The following is a 6,427-nucleotide window of genomic DNA, read 5'->3' on the forward strand; positions in this document are numbered from 1 at the left end:
TACATGTATCGCCAGCAGTGGAGAACCTTTACTGAACGCTTTGCTGGCCCTACGGCTGACTAAGCTATGGCAGAGCTCGAGAGTGAGTGAGTGAGTGAGTGAGTGAGTGAGTGAGTGTACCCTAAACTTGAAACTTGAAGAACAACTACGACACTTCCACTTTGCACAGTCATATATGTGAGGATCAACTCCCCACCATATCTTGTCACTTTTACGCCCTGCAATTTTACCAGGACATTTCTGAAGTGCAAAGTCGCCGTATTATCGTAAAGACGGCAAATCCATTATAACCAATGCAATTACAGTTCCAGCCATGAAAACAGCGCTTCCAATCTTTTGCAAAAATGTATCTGATCCCTTCAATACATCAATAGTCGAGGTGAATTGCAGAGGGATATGGTTATGTTGGAAGGACAATTTTGTAGAGGTCGACTATGGATTTAAAGGCCGTGAGAAGATATGGAGACTCGGCTCATCAATCGTCTGAGCCATCATTGCTTCGTGACGGTTGGATAGAACAGTGACGTCATAACAAGACCGTTATTTCAAATCTCCGTGCTTGCTGCCGCATCTGGCTGATGAGTGTTTAGAGTAGCGTAATCCTTGAACCTTGAACGGGGACATCTAAGGTGAATATGATATTTCTAAAGCGAACCTTATGACCTATCAGCCTAATGCATTTGAGACTTTGGATATGATTTCTACCGTATCTTGGTGGACGATTCATCGTAGAAGCACTGTTTGATAGGATATTGATTGATTGATTGATTGATTGATGCTTACAAAAAGATAAGTTTAAATGGCTTCCTCTAATATGCTGATTCAACTGACTTATGCTGATTCAACTGACAAAATTTTCTACGTAGCATGATTAGGGCTCTGTCGACATTTGTGGTGCGATTGGTTTCCAATCGACTATGAAGGCATTCTTGGCACAGTCGTAGAAGTGCCGTAAAAATTCCACTGTCTTGTAACGGGTTGTGATGTCGTCGTAGACCCCTCTCGGTGGTCGTTTTCTCGATGACCATGGTCTCACTGAAAATCCTACGATAAAAAGTAGAAGTCGCACGGCAAATGTGAAGATGTGGATTCAATCAATAGTTTGATTTTACAACAAAGTTCAGAGTAGTTTTACAGACGCTGTCGGCAACTTTCCAATTTGAAGCAAATTCTAACCAGGCCACAAGCGTTGTTACGGGCCAACTCTCATAGATCTTCTCAAATTGAAGAGATGTTTTCCAAGAAGCCGACCGAAATCGATGCTCGTACAGAATTCTGCCATACATTTGAATCAAGATCTAGACTATGTGACTATCCTGAACATTTCAAAGTTTAGAGAACGTTCTATAGTTGTCAATGTTACGAGAGAATTATTGAAGATTGACTGTGCAATTATAGCGACTGTATAATGAGCTAGGACTCAATAAGGGAATTTTAAGTCGCTGGCCAACACAAGCCTTTTATTTATAGAATGTCCTCTTCCAACGTTTTCTCATAAACAGAATTTGTCAAGGGCATTGTCTAGCAGTTATTTGGATAACATGACTATACAAAAAAAATTGATTTCTGGGTATGATACCTCTTTTGTCATTATATATATCTGTATTAATAATTCATACATAGTATGTTGATTTTGTCAGCAAAAAGTTTTGACTTGCGGTAGTTGACAGGAACTTTGTTGTATGCAAGCCCTACCTTCAAAGTGTAATCCTTATTACGTTTTATGGAGTAAATACGTTTTAAGTGGCTAGTATCTGTTTATAACAATCAAGTTGCGTCTGAAGCCATTTGTAGAAAGGAAACCTTCTTAGAAAACTACAACCATAGTTTTGGCAACCATGCAATGCACCACTATGTAATAGATGCTGGACAAAAAACGGATGCAATCATTATTGTGCACGGATATGATGTTATCAACATCTACAGCCAACAAAATTCACCTTGACAAAGGTTCACCCGAAATTAGCTTTGGTTTAACTACCTCGCAATATCCCTTAAATTACGGCTCATTAAATGAATGGCCTGTACGAATAATTGGTGTCACTGCGAGGTTCACTAATCCGTAGAGCAGGGACGCTAGTTTACGACAAAGTCGATGAATACACGCTTGTGAATTCTAATTATTCCCCATGAGGCGAAAGATTACAACCGGGCAGTGTATTCTTCTATGATATAATCTGAGCTAGATGCATCAAAACAGAATTTCTGTGAAATGCTTTGAAGTCGTTACATAGCACCGGGAAAGAACATTTTTAAGGCCGTCTATAGTTTTGATATTTCGGTTGTGGCGTTTAGTACTGTTAAAAGCGTCGTTACATGTTGTAGAATAGTTTAAGCAGTAGTCATAGTTACATAGCCGTATAGGATACTAAGTAGTTTTATAAGGTTGATAATTCAATATATACTAGCTGGGCTCTTGGTTACATAACCAAGGGAATTTATCTGCTGACATTTAGGTAACATTTCGGCCACCTTCTTCCGTAAACCCTGAGATGTATATACGCCTACCTCCAGTCAGCTCCTATATATAGCTAGCCACGTGCACATCAAATTTACTTAATCTGCCAAAGTTTAAGTATGCTTTATCATGGCTTAAAGACACGTTGTAGAAATTTGGCAACAAAAGACTGCAAATATTCTGAATTTCAAAATCTACATTCAGATTGACATTTTCAACTTATTTTCAAAATATTCAGGTCATTTTTCAAATGTTCAGCGTTGGTAAACAATGCAAAAGAAACCCGCGCGAAGTCCCCTAATTTTAGATCATCATCATCTTGGCGTGAGAATATCACGGATGGCCATATTTTGTCACGGATGGCCAGTTCCAAAAAATTTTAGATAGACGACCGAAAACTCCCCGCTGAACAAAATGGCTGACGTCGACAACTCCATTCAAGCATAGTTTTACATAGCAAGGCGAGGGAGCAAGTTGGCAAGTTCAGAAATGACCCTGACCACCCCTGGATTTTAGAATGGACCATCCTTAATAGCTGAACGAAGCAGAGAATCCCTAAAACGTCTTCTTCGCACCCAATGCATTATCTCTGTTACTAGTATTTCATCCGCTCCGAAACATGATAGAAAAAGCAAGATCATAGCTCACTGACATTGGATACATAGTCGTATTTCCGATAACATGAATACCACGGCCTTTTATGTCCGGAAGGTTTCCTCAAGTCTAATGTTTGAAGTCTTTGAAGTTTCGCCTTTATGGTAGACATGTTGAATAGAATACATGGATGCTAGCATTATTTCTCTCGTCTACAAAAGCCTGCCCTGACGTCTTTCGTATTGTGTTTGTAGCGTGTGCGTACGTATTCGTTACGTGTGCGAAAGAAGGCATGTGTTCTCTATCTCACGTTCTTTGATAAGATCATATGACATAGATCTTTGAAGGCGACGGATAATCACCAAAAGGTCTTAATTTGGTAACCTTATTACACAGCACGAAACGCGAAACGTGGGATTAAAGCGGGTAGCTCAATGGACTGCGGGGAGTTGGCGACCTCGCTGCGACCTTACCTCGATTTGTGACTTTATAATGGAATGCTAGCCTGATTTCAATCAAGCCTCCTGTAACCGCTAGCCGCCCTGTAACCGCTCAGAAACCCCCGGACAGCTGGAGTATGCGTTAAACAGACTAATGGAATGCAAAATGTACGAAAAAAACAGGAGCTAATGGCAACCAAAGTAATATCATGGCTCAAAAATGGAGAAAAAAAAATGCTGAAATCTTTATGGTAGTGACATTTATTAACACTGTTTAGCATATTATCATAATAACGTCACACTCTGAGCATTTTAAAACCGCGCAAAAACGAGCCGTACGATGATCCCCTTAGTTTCGCGAGTCTACAAAAACCCCGCAACGATTTTCAGTCAATTCTCACATCACACCGAAGTCATATTTTAGCATCATGGATGTCGCTATACATTGTGATAGTGTTGTTTGAACTAATCATGTATAGAAACGACTACATAAATTGACTTTCAAAATCCATTTTTTTGGCCCTAATATTGCTTGGATTTCCTTCAAACACTAAGAATGAGCTGGATCCTTACATCTGCTTGGAGAATAGTGCGTGCAGTAAACGTGCATGCACGGCGGCACCTTTTATAGAAACGTGCAGTCTCCTCAACAAGTGCCCATTCCATCTCTAGTCCCTCTATCAGCCGGGGATAATGACTTTAATTGTAACCTCTCCGCGTGAATCCTTCATTTCGAAACCAATCTACGTCCAATTAGGTTGAATAAACTGCTACTGGCGTCAGGACGTGACTTGGAGATGAGATTTTAAAATACACAAAGTCGTGAGTACGTTTATATACGAGTATATTTCATAACAAGTCATTTCAAAACGGTTCAAAACTCAACTGAAACAAGAGTTCCACGACCTCATATCTCCATGAACAATCCTATTCATGCAAATGACTTACACATTTGCATAATATATGCTTGGTCATAAACACCTCTATCTAACTTACACATGTTGCAATATTGACAGTCCTATAATTTTCCAATTAGATGAATTACGGTGTTTTTCATTAATTATGCAAATTATGAATTTATTTGCATAATTGGTATCTGTTGATGCTCCACTTTCCATAAACTACATATGTTACATGTATTTGAGTCTGATAATGGAAAACACTGCAAATATAGATTTTCCTCATTAGCTATGCAAATTAAGTCCCAATTAGCATAATTTGCACTTCATTGTGTACATCTCTGTCTATGCTACCTGTATACTAAATATCATGGAAACCCATCGTTCCTTGGCTGAGTTATTCTCCTTAGAAGATTTTCAAGATAACGCCCCTGCAGTTCCAGAGCAAGCTGCTAGGGGGCCCAAACCCACACCAAGTCTTGATTGCACCACAAGCTATCTGCCACCAAAAAATCAAGACCATAGCATGTCCAGGTCAAGAGATACAAAAATGGAATTTCTGCTGCAGTACCAAGGTCACATACCAGGGGGCCCAAAATCGACCTTGAATTTCGGCTTCACAGCACCTGCCCACATACCAAATATCATTGTAATCCATCAAGACGTTCTTGAGTTATGCTGACTGGAGTGGTGCGGAAACACAAACAAACAGACAGACACACAGACACACCCAAAACTATATCTCCATTTTTCATGGAGATAAACTAATGATGACAGTTCAATATAGCAATAATCTACCCCCTGATATAAAAATCAATCCTAGAAATGAAACATCTCTATTTTGAAAAAAGATAAAGGTTAAAAAAAGGTTGCAGCCTGTGTAACCTTTTGAATACTAGTTACAATGTCTTTAATGTCATATTCGAAGGGATGTTGTTTTATTTGCATGCGTGGCTCTAAATACAAACTTTGAAATTAGAAAAAAAGGAATAAGAAATAGTTTTGCTTTCATGACGTGTCTTTTTATCTATTCCTACATTATTCTTTCAATGTCTTTCCCTTAAGCATTTTTCTTGTGACCTTTTTTAGAAACTTAATGAAAGCAATTTGAAGAAAGCCATGCTCCATTTTGAAGGGATGCCTTTAAATCTTTTTTTTCAAACACCATCATAAATCATTTAACTTTAGCTTTAGGTTCCAAGAAGATAAAAGAGGTTTATTTCTAAATAAAAAAGACCAGATCTAATTATAAGATTTGATTGGTCCTGACACCCTCTCATATTAATTTCGTTCCGTGTAAGTAACTAGCGACGTGTTTTAAGTCAATAGTTCCAAATCAAGTTAACGAACGCAAATGCCATGCTAAGAAAACTATTATCGCCCGTGAACATGTTCCTGGCTGGCTGTCGTGAATCTGAACTGAATTGAACATGTTGCTACAACACACTGTACGGGACACTCGATCACACTGTTTGTTGTAGCAACGTGTTCACTCATAATTGTTTTGGTAGCATTACATTTGTGTTCGGTAATTTGATTGGAACTCTTGACTTGAAACACGCCGCTAGTTACCCACACGGAGCAAAATAAATATGAGAGGGTGTCAGGAGCTATCAAATATTCTGTTCCTCTTGGTTTAGCCTTATTGGAACTTAAAGCTAGCATTAAATGATTCAAAATGGTGTATGATGTAAGAATTTCAAGATATTCTCTAATTTGATTTGGAACGGGTAGATTGAAACTAAACTACAACCATTAAGCGAATCAAAAACGTATGGCCGGACGCTTGGAACCTTTTTGAAGTGTTCGTGATATAATTTACCATCTGTTGAAGTGATAAACGAAGATCAGACGGTTTTAGAAGGCTCATTCGTGCGGTAAATGTGACTTTGAAGATGAAAAGACGCAGCTACACACAGGACTACACGTTAACTCAATTTTACGACAATTGAATTTTGCCGCAAATGCACTTTGCGACATTACATTTCGCGGCATCTTCAAGCTAGGCGATAGCACGCCGGCAGATATGACGAGGT

Source organism: Branchiostoma lanceolatum, chromosome 19 (assembly GCF_035083965.1).
Source record: "Branchiostoma lanceolatum isolate klBraLanc5 chromosome 19, klBraLanc5.hap2, whole genome shotgun sequence".
Lineage (NCBI taxonomy): Eukaryota > Metazoa > Chordata > Leptocardii > Amphioxiformes > Branchiostomatidae > Branchiostoma > Branchiostoma lanceolatum.